Raw genomic sequence first — 17033 nt, 5'->3', positions numbered from 1 at the left:
AGCCAGAAGTGGTGCTATGGCTCAAGTGGTAGAGTGCTAGCCTTGAGCTGAAGAGCTGAGGAACAGTGCCCAGGCCCAGTGTTCAGGCCCCACAACCGACCAAAGAGAGAGAGAGAGAGAGAGAGAGAGAAAGAAAGGAAGGAAGGAAGGAAGGAAGGAAGGAAGGAAGGAAGGAAGGAAGGAAGGAAGGAAGGAAGGAAGAAAGGAAGGACGAACACAACAAAGGCAAGAGGATTCATAAAATCAGACGGGACTTGAGCCCAAGAGAACTTTCATATCAATGCCAGCAATGGCAAATAGGTAGCAAGTAAATGTGTGCATGTTTTCTATTCCTTCTACAGTGTAGACATTGCTAATCGATCCCAGATCTCCTGTTTGTCTTCAGAAATCTTCTCAACATAGCCCTCCAGGCAATGGATCACCATAATGAGTTGAAAGATGGTTGTAGTCCCTTCCAGCTGAAGGTTTCATTTTGTAAACAGAAACAAACAGGAGCCCAGAGGGAGAAAGTTGGTAACAAATCAGTCAGGAACTCGGTCTCAAGCCTCAGTTCTCAAGCCTTTCCCAGTAGCCTTTACATCCAAGCTAGGCACAGTGGGTCATAAACTTCTGTATATTGCTAGGTCTCTTCCCTTCCCCAACTGAATATCACTGAAGCTGCTTGAAGATAGGATAGAAGGCATCTCTTGGAAGACTGTAGAAGATTCAGGTCTCTTTGTTAGTTTTAAATAATTAACTCCCATACCAGAATGGGATGGGATAGCTACTACCCATAGCATGTTATGAGCCAGATTCTTAGAAAGTAGAAAGTTCCCCTGTGGAGACTGGGATCCTGGTAGACACCCCCCTGTCTCTCCCTTGCTGGATCACAGGAAATGCCTGAATCAAAGGCAGCCAGGACTCAACAGGCTGAAGGTATTGAGGGCTTTTGTCCAGCTGCAGCCTCAGACTTTTCTGCTGGGAAGAATTTCTCCTGGGAAAGAACAACAGGGTTTTGTGAGAGGAAGAAGACATCTGCCTCCTCCTCCAGAATTCTCTCCAGTGGAGCTCTTGTCCTGCTGGTCCTTTCTAGAATTTTAGGGTTTCTGCTTCTCCGCCGGGGTGGCTCAGGAAGAACTGGGCGCTTGCTTCCTAGCACTGCTGGTCAGAAACAGCCTTTCGGGGATGTGCATTGTGTCCAGAGGATCGGAGGGGATAGTCTGAGACCTGAGTACTTCCTAGGGACGCCATCACAGTTCACTCAGAAATGAGTGTGTTCTCACTGACCAGCTCAACAAAGCTGCCTACTGTGTCAAAGCAGACCTGATTCAAGAATCCTTAAGACTGTCCATGCCTGCTCCTAGCTGTTTCCACACTTTTAAATTTTTGTTTATTTATCTATTTATCTGAGGAAACAGTCTGATTATATAGTCCTGACCGGTCTTGAAGTTGTGAGCCTCTTACCTCTGCCTTCCAAGTGCTGGGATTACAGGCATGTATTGCTATACCTGGCTCATTCTGATATTTCCAAGATTTGAAAACACTTAATGCCTGCTCTAGTCCTGTTTCTACTTGATTTCTACTTCTCTGTGAAGAAAGATTTGCCAGTCAAATCCTACTGCAGCCCACCCATCACAGCTTCTCGAAAGATCACAAATACAGACTTAAGTGAAATGGATCCTGAGCTATGAGGGTTTTATTGGCTTCAGATAATACCTCTTAAGGAGTTTCGTTAACCAAACATCATTTGTTGAGTAGAGCTGTTGGTTTGTGTTGTAGGAGCGGCTTTCTGAAATGTTCCTAACATGGTATATCCATAAATGGAATACTATTCACTCAGTGACATACTGATTTGTTCTACAGTGTGGATTAGCTCAGAAGACTGTAATGTCTGATGTTGATGTAATTCAAGTGAAAGAAGCCAGACAATGGTCCAGTTCATGGCGCCAGCCGCATGAGCCAGACTGGACTGTTCTGAGGGATGTCTCTGATAGCCTGGAACAAATGTCTTCTAGTCAAAGGCTCTTGGGTCCTAGAATCATGGGAGAAATCTCACAAGAGACTGGCTGGAGAAGAACCTTGCCATCATCCAGTTCTTCATGCGATTCCTTCCTCCTCTGGGAGCTGGAGATACTGGGGTGAGGTGTTATCTCCCCACAAATTCATGTACATTGTGGTTAGAGAAATAGGGTCTGTGGAGATGTATTCCAGTAAAGATGTGATCATCAGGGTGTCCTCTCATCTAATGATCGGGCTCCTTCTCAGAAGAGGGAATTTGGAAGACACATAGAGACACAGAGAAGAAATGGTCACATGAAAACTGAGGCAGAGATCAGAATAATAGTGCCACAAGGAACCCAAGGCTTGCCAGTGACTGTTGATAGCTAGGAGAATTATAGGACACAGATTTTTCCTTCAGAATGAAGCAAATGACCTTGGACTTCTAGCTAAGGATGCACCTATTCAAGCCCCCACAATTATAGGGCTAACAGTAGTTCCGTGGATTCCTAGGAACGTTTGCAATTTCTGAGTCTGATGGTGATGGTGTAGCCACCTCCAGCAAGCTCACTTGAGCTGTCACATTCCTTTGTGGTGATCTGAAATGATATCAGCCGGGCATGGAGATATCAATTCTCCTGCAGTGGCCAGAGCTGCCCAGAAGATAGCTGGAATTGACTTCGTACACTAGGAAACTGGTAGCTATTTAGCAGACAAATAATCTTGAAGATGTAGAACTGGGGGTGGGGCACAAAAAAATAATGGAATACATTCTTGGGGAGAGGAAAACCCTTTATTTGGCTTCTGCAATACCTTTAAATAAAATGTCTGCTAAGCTCAGACCCTGGACAATGGATTCAATAAGAGAGACAGTACGTAGGGATGCAAAAGAGACCTTTCTAGCACTTAATAAATAGTACCTATGAACTGGAAACAATAGGAGTATCTCGTCATCTGGACTTGGTTTAATATACCCACACTTTGGGTTGTCATGTACCCATCTGACTACCACTGCTAAAGAATGTGAGAACAGAAATGTTCTCATGGTTCATTCATTCATTCATTCATTCATCCATCCATCCATTTATCCATCCATCCATAAACCCATTCAACAGTTACTAGTCACGCATGGGGCCCTGGGTAAGAGCAGTAGAAACCAGCAGTGTGGGTGGGAGACTGTTAGGCAGACAAGAGGGAGCTGTTGGAGCAGGTGCCTCAGGAAGGCTTGGGGGAAGTAACACAGAGCTAAGACTTGAGCTAGAGGCAGTCAGCTGACAGAGGTGAGGAACCCCTGCCCTTGATTGTTTTAATTTCAAGAGTCAAGTTAAAAAATAAGGAATCCTGATTTATGCCGAGACATCATGCCTAGTCCCAGAGCTCTGCAGAATGTTAGGACAGGCTAGCCTTTCCTTAGGGCCACAGATGAGGAAACTGAGGTGACATGCCCCATCTCATATTTCTCACCCCAGGCTGTGGAGCTGCCTCTCATGAGACACTCCCAGTGAGCCTTCTAGAGCCTTACAGAGAGGTATGTCTCCATCTGGCAGGCGTGAGGATTTCCGCAAGTCCAGCAAAGTGGACAGCACTCTGCTCAGAGCCATTAAGAGTGACAGACACCACTATGCGGGACCCATACCCACACAGGACACTGAAAGCAGCCATCTCAGAGATGCTGGACATGGAGCCCCAAGATGGGATGGAGGGGTGCCCAGGAAAGAGACTGACAGCCGGGCTAGAAGAGGGAAGGCTTTGATTCACAACTTCTCAGCTCCTATTGCTTCTCCCTCCCTTCCCCCATTTGTGTGTGTATGTGTGGGGGGGAAATCTCTGGGATCTGGGACTGCAGAAGAAGAAGTTGATCTCCTTCGCCTGGTCTTAGGCCTGGGCCCAGGATGGCAAGGCGGCCATGCTAAGGCTGGGGCCTCAAGCCTCTCCACCCTGCACCCTGGGTCAGGGTGTCCTCGATCTTCAAAGATCAGCCAGCCACAGGAATGATAGTGGAGCAGCCTTGCCTCTGCGCACTTCTGTTCCTTGTTGCTCCGCCACCCCCTGCTGGCTTTGATCTCCCCGCCCCCCTCTCTGCTTGGCCCAGCTCAGAGGTCTCCCGCTGTGAAGCCCCGGGATGGCTCTCCAGCTCACGGGGACTCTTTCCCTCACTTTATCACAGCCCTGATCTGGCCTCCTGCTTGCTTTGCTGGGGCAGCAACAGCCCTCTGGGGCCTGGGGCGGGAATAGAAAAAGAGAGGGGTAACTTTGGGCTGGAGTGGGGAGCGTTTTACAGCTAGGGGGAGCTAGACAGACTCACTTGGAAAGGTGGTAGGGAGCCAGTCCTTGCTGGCCACCTGAGGGGCAGGTGAGGCCTCACGGGTGATAGGTAGGTCATGGTCAGAAACACAAGCTGTAGCACACACATTCCACTCCACACCATGACTGAGTTCATGAGCCGCTTTGTGGCTCAGTTTGCTCATCAGTGAAATGGGGGCATTAAGATTTTCATGTTAGGGGGTGGCTGTGGGAAGTTGATGAGGTCTTATGAACGCAGCCGGTGTGTCCTACCTCTCGGAACTGTGTCTCTTGCCCACACTGCGGTGTTGGCTGGCTGTGGAAGGAGTGGAGTCAGTCCTGTGGACACAAAGCGGCATGGGGCCTGGGAGCCCACTTCCTGGTTGCCCGACAGGGCTCCACCCCTCTTATTTCCCTCCCTGTCCCTGGCTCAGTTTGCTCTAGATCTCAAAGGGCCTCTCATACCTGCTTCTTTAAACTTCTACCCTCAGCTTCCCTCACTCCAGCTCCTGATCCTCAGTTCTGCTCAGCAGCATCCCCTGAGGATCTTGAGTGTGGAAGAAATAGTTGGTCTCCTTCAGGCTCTATTAAAGCTCCTTTGCCATCTGACCTTTGTCTGAACTTCCTGGCCTTCAATGGGCCTGGGAAATCTGAGCCTGAGTGTGAATCTGGGAAAGCTAGATCACCTCACTGCACTCTGGTTTACTTATTTACCAAACAGAAAGGATCATCCGGCCTGATGACTTAACAGAGCGGCCAGAGAATCAGATGAGCGCGAGTGTGTGCTGTTTGTACCCTGGAAAGCAACTCTTGTTTTGGACCACATGCACCTCCTTTCTTGAGGCTTTGGTCATTTGGTCCTCTATAATGTCCTGTCACCTGGTGTCACCATTGTCCAGATGGGTGTATCATTGGGAGCCCAGGATACACTGTCTTGTGAGACACTGTCTTGTGAGAAGTAGTGAGCTTTCCCCTTCTCAGATCACCTTCCTATAGCATCCCATTCCTCACCTGACACCTGCTAGAGTACCCTAGCTCAAAGGACAGGGTAGGATGTGGATGAATGGGTGACCTGGGGAAGTATGGAGGTCCCAACATCAAAGGGGTAGGATGATCCATCTCCTCTGAGACACTTTACTGGCCCTCGATGGCACATTTCCAATGTGTAGCCTCAATTGTTTTTTTTTTGTTTGTTTGTTTTTTTGTTTTACCAACAGGAGTGCTCAGAGAAGAGTGTTCTAGGGACAGAAATCTGATGGAAATTGGGGCGAAGGCTTGTCTAGACACTAAGCACATTCTTTTTAAAATGGAGATGTAGAGTGAAGAATGGCTTGTGCCGTACAGCTGGCAGGCAAGGGAGGGGGCAGTCCGTTTAGCACCTCACTTCCGGGAAGTACCCTTTGGGGGGGGGGTCCCTGGGTCCATGGGAACTTGGCAAAGGACCTTGGTGATCTGATTATGTTCTACATGCTGGAGTGCCTGATGTCTTACCAGGGATCGAAACAGACCAAAGAACAAAGGGACCTGGGGACATTGGTGACCCATCGGCTCCTTCCCAGGCTCAGGCAAAGAACAGTATCCCAGGATCTCTGCACCTCCACACTCTCAGATTTTAGGGCCACACATTCCTCAAAGTATTTAAATGCGTGATATCTATCTCCACATGGCGTTTTGTTTTATCACGAGGCCCCCGGAAAGATTTTTAAAAAAAAAAAATATCTCTTTGAAACAGATGTCAGCCCAAGCTCCCAGCACAGATCAAGGGCAGGTTAAGAGCTTTGAGATGGGTCTGAATGTCCCTTTAACATCCTTCCATCTACTACCCAAATATACTTCGAGTCAGTACCCTGTTTTCATAAGAAGCTCTGAACCATATGTCCGGGAACTAATTAAGCATACAAATCAAGCCCCAGGATCAGGTGGCGCTCTGTTTAAATATCTTAACCTTTTATGATTATCTTAATTTAGAGAAAATTCAAAACACATTCGGAAGTCTTAGAAAATGAACTAAGTAGGAATTTACTGGCCGGCTGCTTTTCTTGATGTTGGAATCCTTTCTTCACAAGCCCAGTCTGGGGTGCTGGGGAAGCCATCCATATCATTCATGGTCTCCCCTGCACATCAAGACACCTGACTTGTCCTTCCTTCCCCAGTGGCTTCTCCCAGCTCAAACCCCACTGGCTCCTGCTCCTAGCCCAGATGTTTCTGTGTACTAAGAGGAACGGGACCAATGGAGCAGGCTCAGCCCTTGCAAGTTTCATCTCTTTTTGTAATAAAAGAAAGGCTGAAGTGAGGAGGGTAGGAAATACTCCTGCGGCCTGGCCTGGTGTGGCAGGGGAGTTGTGGAGGGGCGTTCAGAGACTTGAGATGGGAATTGTACAAACCAGGCTCCACCTGGCTGCAGGTGGCTGAGGGAAGGTCACAGCTGAGAACCTCTGTCTTTCTGGATTCCTGGGTTACTCTGGCAGCAGGGCGTACAGACTGGGGAACTCTCTCTTGCCTTCCTCTGATGCTTGTCCTATAAGACATACTTAAAAGGCATTTATTTCCCAAGTCTGTTGACTTATGACATGGTGTGCTGGAGTTTTCTCTTTCTTCCTCCTTCCCTCCTTCCTTCCTTCCTTCCTTTCTTTCTTTTTTTTAGCACAGGGTTTGGGGATAGAGGCTGGTACTGGGGCCTCTTACTCTGGCTTGGCTTTTTCTGCTCAAGGTTAGTCCTCTACCAACTCATTAATTGGAGAGTCTCATGGCCTTTTCTGTCTATCTAGGCTGGCTTTGGACCATGATCCTCAGATCTCTGCTTCCTGAGCAACTAGGATTACAGGTGTGAGCTACCAGTGCACAGCTCATTACAGGGTCTTAGCACTTATTCCACACATCTTTACTGACTGTCTCCTTCATGCGAGATCTGATACAAGTGTCTGTGTTGTTAAGACCGGGCTGGCTCTCACAACTAGTTTTTAATGTTTTGGGGTAGAATGAAAATTTTCGAATAGAGTTTCCAGACAAACCATAGGATTCCTGGTCAAATTTAAATTTTAGATACTTGATATATACTTTGACCCTAAATAGATCATGCATATTACACGACACATGATTATACTAAGATAATTATTATTTATCTAAAGTTCAGATTCAGCTGAGTGTCTTTTTATTGGTGAAATCTTAAATACATAGAAATTGATAGTGAAGTGAAATACTAATTCTGCAAGAGGACAACCAGAAAGCAGCCTTGGACCAGACCCCTCTGCCTGTGTGGTTCCCCTTAGACTTCTCTAGGGTTCCAGAATCAGCACCATTTTGTGAGTGAATCTCAGAGCAGTTAAGTCACTTGCTCAGGGTTCTCCAGCTAGACTTTTAGGCCAGCCCTACCAGACTTCAAAGCTTCAGCCCCTGCCATGGTACCCCCATGCCAAGCTGATGGTTATCTTCCTAGAGCTCTCATTTTCCTAGCTTGCCCTGGCTTCTCTCAACTTCTTGCCTCTTTCCCTACGAATGTTCAAGGAGAGATTCACTCCTGTCAGATCAATGTCATTTTGCCATAATGAAAACCACCTCCCAGGCCCATAGAGGAGAAGATCTGTCGAACCTTAATGAGAATGGTTCCGATTATGCAAAAAGCAACCTCATGGTTATTCTAATGTTACAAGTAAATATAAAACATTTAGAAATACTTGGCTTGGGCTTTTTTTTTTCAAGTACAGATGTCTGACTCTCTGCCAGTTTGTTATTAAAAATGCTACGGTGGTTTGGGTACAAAGATTGCTGTAAAAATAAAAGCTGATGCACTGTAAAGCACTTGTTTTGACTTTGTAGGAAAAGTGGGTATGACTAAGGCCAAGGACATATGGTGGCTCACAGTGGCTCTATAGCGGAGACCCCAAAATTCATAGCTCTTTCACTGCCCTATTGAAATGGAGGCGGGGGCTGATTGCCCCTCCAATCCCAACTTGGCTCCTGCCACCTCCCCAGCTGTTTCCGCTCATTTGCTGACCTCTGCTGACACCACATATGCACTTGCTGGGCCTTGCTTGGTGAGTTCTTCCAGCTCTGCCTTTGCCTGTCTCCATGCTATCCTTTACTCTAAGTAGCTCCTCCAACACACCACCCAGATCATTTCTTTTACTCCTTGAAAACTTACTTCTCGTCCATCAAAAACAAAAACAAAACCCCATAAAGGCAGGGCTCCACTCATCGTTTACAATTGTCTCTAATACCTAACGCACAACGTTGGCTGCGTAGTACCTGATCAGCAAACATTTGCTGAACAAATGAAGGAATTCATGAAAGCACTGCCTTGTCCCCTCTAGGAAAAGCTGTGCAAGTGGTAGCTTCCACAAATTTCAACCAACTTACAGAACACTCTGAAACCTGGGGACAACCTTAAAGTTCGGTGAGTCATGATTTGAGGTGTAGGAGGGGTTTCCTGGGGAGTGCTCCAAACTGCAGAAGGAAAAATGCTTAATTGCTAGAAGAGTTGGGGGACTCAAATGCATCTACATAACACTGTCCCCTCGTATGAAATCCTCCCATTCCAGGAAGTGGTACTGATGCCCTTGGAACAGTTTGGAGATATGGAAGGAGAGTACTCCTTAGATACTTTGCTCCTTAGCTTGGCATTTGAGGTTCTTCTTGTACTTGATCCTCTTGTACCCCCTCCCTGAGCCCTTTTCATGCCTCTTATCATCATCTGCTGGCCACTGGTATTGAGTGTTTGCCCTTTGCCCTTTCCCTTCCCGTTTTACATGCCAGCCCCTCAGTCTTATTAGGTAAATGCCCTTCCCTGTCTGTGCATGCCCAAATCCCAGCAACCATCCATCAAGGGCCGATCTCCCCAACTGTCTACCACATCCACCCCTACCTCAGCTGCCTCTCCCTCCTCAAAACCCACCCCCCTGGGCAATTTTTTTCCTTTCCTCATCTTTCCTGTTTGACTCAAGCTTGACTTTAAGCTGCCTTAAGGGCAGGAATGTGCCTCATTTCTGTGTCTCCTGCTACCCTGAGCACTGTCATTTTTGTTGATGAACGAGTTGATGATATTACTAGGGACACAAAGCCTAAGTCATGAGCTCTGAGCAAAAATGGTGTGCCATCAAGTGCTGTGCCGTTCAGACCATAGCTTTAGATTTCCATACTCTGAACAGATGCAATGGTGTGGTTCCCAGATGGGCATTCCAAACCACTGTCCACATGATCCCATGGTTTTAGATAAAAGACTCCTCGGCACACCACACAGCCCCCACTTTCTCTTCTCCATTCTCATCTTTTCCTACTAGGTGTCCAAAAGTCTGAAACTTCCAGGCATTGGTCACAATTGTAATCCTAGCTACTCAGGAGGCTGAGATCTGCAGATCACAGATCAAAGCAAGCTAGGAACAAAAAAGTCCATGAGATCTTTATCTCCTATTAACCACCACAAATCCAGAAGTGGAGATATGGCTCAAGTGATAGAGTGCTAGTCTTGAGTTAGAAAAGCCAGTCCCTGAGTTTAAGCCCCAGTGCTGGTACCAAAAAAAAAAAAAATCTAGTAAAACCAAATTAAAAAAAAAACAAACACAAAAAACAAACAAAAAAACCAGAGACTCAAGCACTAACACTGAACACCTGCATAGAAGAACCAGCGAGCCAAGAGAAAACCCATCCCTGGGTTTTGCCAGGTAAATGTCACATGATCATGGATAAACATGCAAATATACGTATCTCAAATGGGTTCCAAACGGAGCATGTCTTTACACCAGAGCTGGAAAGCAGTGAGGAATCGCACACAAGGGAAGCCAAGGACCCGCCCTTCTGCATCACCTAGATTTGGAAGTGTTTGTTCTCTGAGCAGCGATGGTTTTAAAATGCAGTCCAGCAGAAGCTTTGGATCTCCATGGGGTGGTATGTGTTTGTGTGCAACTTCACTGAGTGGAGGTGACACATCAACCCTGGCCTGTGCACAGAATCTGGATTTACAGCTATGTTGGGGCACAGTGTCTCCCTTTCTACATGTACAGCGTATGGAGGGGTGAGGCAGGGACATCATCTCCCGCGCTACCCCTCTTTGCAATCTTTCTAAGGCTACCATCCAAGTGTGGCTTTGACAGCATTGGGAGCCCTGTTACAGTTTGAGTAAGTGAATGCTGTCAAAGAGAGAGCTAGTAAAAATGTTTCTCCGAGCTCCTGGAGGATTGCAGCAGAAGGAAGTGCTCCATCACTGGGAAGTGACACTAATGTATTCTATTAGATTTGCTTATCATGTTAAAGAGCATATTAAAAGGAAATGTTTGGAGAACGGATGCCATAACGTGGTATGATGGATGGAGAATTCCTAATTTGGAAAAAATGTGCTAAGACGACATGATTGATGTGAGTGACCTACTTTATTTTATAAGAAAGTATGAGTTGCCTCGGGCCCATTGGTACACATATTTGGAAAAAAAAAGTTGTTTTTTTTCCACATTAAGTTTTTATTAACATTTTCAAAAGAGCAAAAACACCATAGAAGGATATAAGTTTCGACTTGTCAATGCAGATGTGTTTTGTCCTCATTTGCTGCTTAGAAAAATGCCTTCCCTAGAGAGGAGGGTTTGTGAATGAAGTGAGTTTCTTGTCAAGTCAGCACCCGATGGGGAGAAATCTGACATTGTCTTCCCTGATTTAAAAAAAATGACAAGGAAAGGACATCTTTTACTTAAAGCACACACATAACTTCTGCTATTCATAAGTAGCAATCTCAAGATGATTGGCATCTCGTAGGACCTCCCAATACCTTTTGGGTTGTAGGCAGCAAAGACTGAGGCTGAGTTAACCATTTTCAGTCTTAAATGATGGTCCCCAAAACTGAGGATCCCAACCATCAAATGAAGCTCCTTGGTCAGACCAGAGACTCTCAAATGTAACCCAGGCAGCAGATGGCGCTGCACAGGGGACTTCTGAGGGTTGGTAGCCAACAAAACATTGTTAACCTGGACAGGATATTATAGCCCTTTAGTGCAACAACCCCAGAGATTCCGGTGGTAAAATGTTTCCTGAGGAAGGTGGGGTGTATAGAGGAACTATTTAGAGGTAGGGAGAGTATGTGGGCACAGGATTTCTAGGAGATACTTTGTCCACGTGTTACTAAAGACTTAGATTGCTGTGGGACTTTAGCCTTAGACATTTCAACTCTAGAACTTTCTTGGGAAGAAATAATCATCAATACTCAAGAGAGTCAGCAAGACGTTCCCTATGGGATTGTTTATAATTTTCATAGATAAACTGAAAGGTGGGATTGGGGAATTGTTTAAATAAATACATTCGTTTGATACAGCTGTTATGATACAGAAGATTAATGGAGGAAAGGTTTATAATGTTGTATTAAGTAGGGAAAGTTGACTATAAAACATTGTGATTACATTGCGTCTCAAGAAACCATATATACCTATGCCTACTGCAGTAGATAATTATAAGGTATATATTTTGATAATATCTTGCACTGTATACGTATATATTTGAGTGATATTCCTGAAACACTGGGAGGGATTGTCTTTGAAAAGTACATTTCACAGGCACTCCTTGTTTCTTTCCTCTTGTATGTTTTCACTTCCTTCCTCACTCCCTTCCTCCCTCTCTCCCTCCCTCCCTCCCTTCCTTCCTTCCCTCCTAGTGCCCCCTCCCTCCCTCTGTCCCCTACTTCCCTTCCATCCCTTTCGTCTTCCTTCCCTCCCTCCTCTCCCTCTCCTTCTTCTTCCTCCCCTCTCTCCTCTCCTCTCCTCTTTTTCCCTTCCCTCCTCTCCCTCCTTCCCTCCCCCCTTCCTTTTCCTTCTTTTCTTTTCTTCTTTTTTTTGTTTTTGGGTCCAGTCGTGGGGCTTGAACTCTGGGCCTGGGCGCTGTCCCTCAGCTCTTCAGCTCAAGGCTATCGCTCTACCACTTGAGCCACAGCACCACTTCCGGCTTTTTTCTTTTTGCTTATGTGGTGCTGAGGAATTGAACCCAGGGCCTCAGGCATGCAAGGCAAGCACTCTACCACTGAGCCAACTTCCCAGCCCTTTTCTTTTCTTCTTGAAGTACTTGGGTTTGAACTCAGGGAAGCCTGGCCTGCTGGCCAGGCAGGAGCTGTACCACTTGAGCCACACCCCCTGCCCTGTATGTTTTCATTTTCTACACAAGTCATGCTTTCCTTTGGTAATAAGTAAAGCAACTATTCAATGGAAAATCTGAGAGATGTGGCTGATTACATAATAGAAACAATAAGAGAGTTCCTAAGGATTATTTGACACAAACTAGTTTTCTCATCTAAGAGTACTAACTTAGAAATACAAAGTGAAAAATTGTTGCATTTACAATAGCAAAAAAGAAAAATATAAATTATCTTTAGAACTGAAAATACGATGACTCATTCATACAAGAAGTATAAAACACCTATGTAGAATAATGAGGTATATCAAAGAAGTTCTAGATAAATTATTGTGCTCCTGGTTGTGAAAACTGATGGTTGTAAAAGTGTAGTCTTCTCGTGAAATGGTTCGTACATTTTATCCAGTTCTGGTAAAAATTTCTCATAAGAATAATTGACAAGTTGATTTTCTAAACAGCACCTCAGAGAATAGATACATGAAAACAGATAACTTTCCGAAAAGAAAAATGAGACAGACTTGTCCTACTCAATTTAAAAGGTATTACAAAGTGACACTAATTAAACAGCACATAGTGTTGTTGAAACCAAGTACATTAACGAATCAAATAGAACCTAGAATAAAGATAGGTTAATATAATAAAAAGTGAGAGCCTCACACTTGACAGATTGTTTTTTCTATAAATGGAAAAATGTCTAGATGATCCACAAAATGATGTTGGAAAAATTTGTTACTCATTTGGAGAGGGAAAAAAAGAACAGTTGTTAATGTGCCATTCATTGAAAAAAAATTCCAAATGCAATAAAGATGTACATATTGTTTAAAATTATAAAAGTTCTAAAAGAGGCTAAAGAATGGTAGTTCTATAATCCTGAGAAGAAGAAAGGCTTTTCTTGGAAAATTAGATAAACTTCAGGAGTTGCAGAGAGAAAAACACCAATAATTCCTTCCAAATAACAGAATATAGTACAATATTAAAGATAATATATTTCTATATTTAAACTTCACTACAAAGAAGAGGAGGAATGAAACTTTTATGACAAGCAATAGAGAAAGAGCTTTCCTATATAAAGTGCTGTTCTAAGATAAGAAAAAAGTTTGCTCCCAGAACCAAAAAACCACAACAGACAGAAAACAGAGAGTAGCTACCATTCCCCCCCCCCAAAAAAATTGGAAAATACAGGAAAACTTTTTTTAACCAAGCATACTATTAAAATAAACCATTAGAAATTAGGACAACCGAGCATCATTGTCTTTCCCAATTGTCAAATTTTAAAAGAAGGTGCTAATATTCAGCATATTGTGAGTGTGTAGAAATACATCAGATGCAAGGATTTCCACTCAGGGAGTAAACCCTGTGTGAAGACTTACTCTAGACAGAGGCTGTGGTAGCGTAGGTGGCCGAGTGAATGTTCCAGAACTATTCACTGAGGGAAGGAAAAGCAAGAAAATATTGGCAAGTAAACAAGGAAACAACTTACCTCTGTAGTCTAATTCTGCTTAAGAAGTAAACACAGTGATTTATAGTTAGGACCATTTTTTACAGTGTTAATCAATGACTGTAGGATTATAACAAAAAGCCATTTCTACTTTATCCTCTTATGTCATATTCAACTTTTACATGACCATAAATCCTTAAATAATAATTTTTAAAAAGCAACGCATAGGATTGACACTGAGCACAAATCTGCCGGGAAAGGTGAGGTGACTTGCCCAAGCTGGCCAGCATATGTCAACCAGAAGGAACTGTGTCTTCAGATCTCCAGGTCCCTATTGTTCCCCAGGACTCCCTAGTTCCCACCCAGAAGCCCATAGGGTGCCGGGTGGCCTCTCCACCCGAGGAGCCCGGGAACGCTCTGAGAACCATGGCAGCCACCGTGCAGATCACCTCAAGGCCCTAGGCCTGGTGGCTGGGAGGAGCCCATACACAAGGCACTGGTTTAATGGGCTTCAGGGTGGATGTGCACCCTCAGTAATGATGCCCACACTAGTACCAGCTTGTCTACTCACCCGGTAGGGTGTCTGCCAGCTCTGGATGGACCCTGCCACTCATGGGTGGTGATCAGGCCAGGGCTCCCACCCTACCTCCACGCTGTCCCTGTGGTCTCTGTGCTGGGAGGCCTTACACAGTGGACAGGAAGGCCCCAATGTGGCTGTATGAGGAGTGGAGAAAAAGGAAGACATAGAGTCGATGATTATTACATCAGTGTGTATGAAAGCGCCTGCCACCTTACCTGTCCACCGACTGCTACAATTGAGCTTCAGAATCATCCTCAGAAGGAAAAAGCATATGTGCAATTGTGCAATTGTGACTATTTACAGAAAGAGACATTGAGGCCGGTTGAGTCATTTGCCTGATCACACAGCTAGGAATTATGAGGAAAGAAGAAGAGGCTGGGTCATCTGCTGTACCCCTTCCTTCCTTCCTTCCTTCCTTCATTCCTTGCTTCCTTCCTTCCTTCCTTCCTTCCCTCCTTCCTTCCTTCTTTCCTTCCTTTCTTTCTTTCTTTCTTCCTTCCTTCCTTTCTTTCTTTGATTGTTAGGCTTGAACTCAGGGCCTGGGAGCTGTCTCTAAGCTCTTTGCACAAGGCTAGTGCTCTACCACTTTGAGACACAGTGCCATTTCTGGTTTTTGAGTGGTTATTGGAGGTAAGAGTCTCATGGGGACTTTTCTGTCTGGGCTGGCTTTGAACTGCAGTCCTCAGATCTCAGCCTCCTGCATAGGTAGGATTACAGGCATGGGTCACCAGTGCCAGGTCCCTTATTTCTTTTCTTGAACACGTCCTGCCTAGCCCATGGATACAAGTTCCTCATGCTTAGGCTTGACCCTGATTAAGGGCACTGTGGAGTTTCTTGCTCTAATCTAAAATGCCTTTTGATTCCTAGCCCTGGACTTAGTGTCTGGTATATCTAATACTCCTCCAGCAGCTTTCTGCTCCTCGAAGACTAGTTGGGCTTATTCTCCAAGTGCCCAGAAGTGGGCACTGTCTAAAAATTCTCAGTATGAGGGTACTTGTTCTCTGGAAGGCTACTAATGACCTCACTCTGCTTTGTAAGGCCCTGTGAGCCAAGGACCTCACTAAGAATTTGTTGGATTAGTGGGCCAGCCAGGGTGACCATAAATCCTTTCTCCGATTCTCTTAGGGTCTTGACCTTCTGCTATCCTTGCCCCTACGTGCAATTTTTTCCCTTACAGAACTTGGGTGTGAGGCAGTTTCTGGACCTGAGGCCAAGTACACCGTCAGGGACTCTGCCAGCTTTAGGCTTGGGACTGAGGGGCTGAGGATTAGAAGCCAGTGTTATTCAAGAGATCTAAAAGATTGAAAGAGATCTAAGAGATAGAAGGCTGCAGGGAAATTAGGACTCTGTACTTTTCCAGGTCCACCTTTCTGGTAGTTTCACCAGCTTCAACATCTTCAATTATTCGGTTCAACCATACCCAGTGATCTATGCAGAGATCTTGCTTCTTGCTTCTGTCCTGGCACATGGCAAGTGTGTGTGTGTGTGTGTGTGTGTGTGTGTGTGTGTGTATGTGTGTAAATGGGTGGATGGGTGGATGGAGATCTCTTGCTATGATGGAACTTGAGAGAAATCAAAAGAAATAATGAGTTGGGGAGGTGGGGAGGGAAGGGATAGTAGGAGAAAAACAAAGGAGGGGGTAACAATGCTGGACAAGAAATGTACTCATGTAACAGTAACCCCTCTTTACAGCACCTTTACAATAAAATAAAATTTTAAAAAATCCAAATTACAAACAGCAAAAAAGAAAAGAAATGACATTATAGGCCATGAGAACTCAGCTTCTTCATCTGTAAGACCAATAGCAATCACTTGCCCAAAGTGGCAAAGAAAGACTGGATGAGATTAGAAAAGAATACATGAGGTGGTATTCAAAGACCAGCCAAAGCAAAGGCCAGCTGGCTTGACTGGTTCATGCACCTGGGGACACTGTTGGGAGCCACCCCCACAGAGTAGAACCCCCACACTGACTCTCAGTCTCTGTGGGGAGAGGCTTGATACTATCATAATGAAGTCATATCTATCACAAAGATCCTTGAGGCTACTTAACTGAAATAATTACATGTGTTTCAGAACTGGGAAAGCAAGGATTCTAGCCAACATCTCATGATGCTCTTTAAAAAAAAATAAAAGGTTTCCTATAAACTGCAGGTGGGGTGGGGAGTGGCAAGCCTTCCAAGCCAGGATACCATGTTTAATTCCACCTTTTATGTCTTGGCACCAACCCATCTATGTGTCTGTATCTCTGTATAGACATATTAAAACAACAGTAAAGGAGATTAAAAGAGTAACAATTGTCAGCCATAATCCCATTGCTAGAACTAAATTCTCCTTATGTGCATGTGTCTCCTTGTTTAATTACACAGGCAATCCATGAATGCCTTCTCATTGTCAGCAATTAAACAATTAAGTGTACATTGTAGTCTGTAAAAATGCCCAGTCCATCCTCCAGTTCCCTTCTCTTCCCTTGAAGCTACTGTGTAGTTGTAGCCTGATGTGGCCCTTTCTAGAACTTTCTCTGACTTTACCTCTTAAGTTTCCACATGTAATTTATGTATTAGTGCAAGACATACAAGTAGTGTTCATTTAAAACCTTAACAGGATCATGTTGTTCTGGAACTTTTTTCCCTCCTCCTTTTGGGTCTTAGAAATCTTTCT

The 17033-nt window shown here is 44.9% G+C and overlaps 1 long non-coding RNA gene across 1 annotated transcript; it reads right to left on the bottom strand.

Moving 5' to 3' along the window:
- Positions 1–10658: 10658 nt before the first annotated feature.
- On the bottom strand, positions 10659–14429 carry LOC122116001. Its single transcript, XR_006148857.1, has 3 exons — positions 14367–14429; positions 13728–13783; positions 10659–10894 (listed from the first exon to the last, which is right to left on the bottom strand). It is a non-coding gene; the product is annotated as an uncharacterized LOC122116001 (long non-coding RNA).
- Between the last annotated feature and the right edge of the window lie 2604 nt (positions 14430–17033).

This window comes from Dipodomys spectabilis, unplaced genomic scaffold, assembly GCF_019054845.1.
Source record: "Dipodomys spectabilis isolate Male_0828 unplaced genomic scaffold, ASM1905484v1 ptg000125l, whole genome shotgun sequence".
NCBI lineage: Eukaryota > Metazoa > Chordata > Mammalia > Rodentia > Heteromyidae > Dipodomys > Dipodomys spectabilis.
This window is presented reverse-complemented; position numbering and strand designations above follow the sequence as displayed.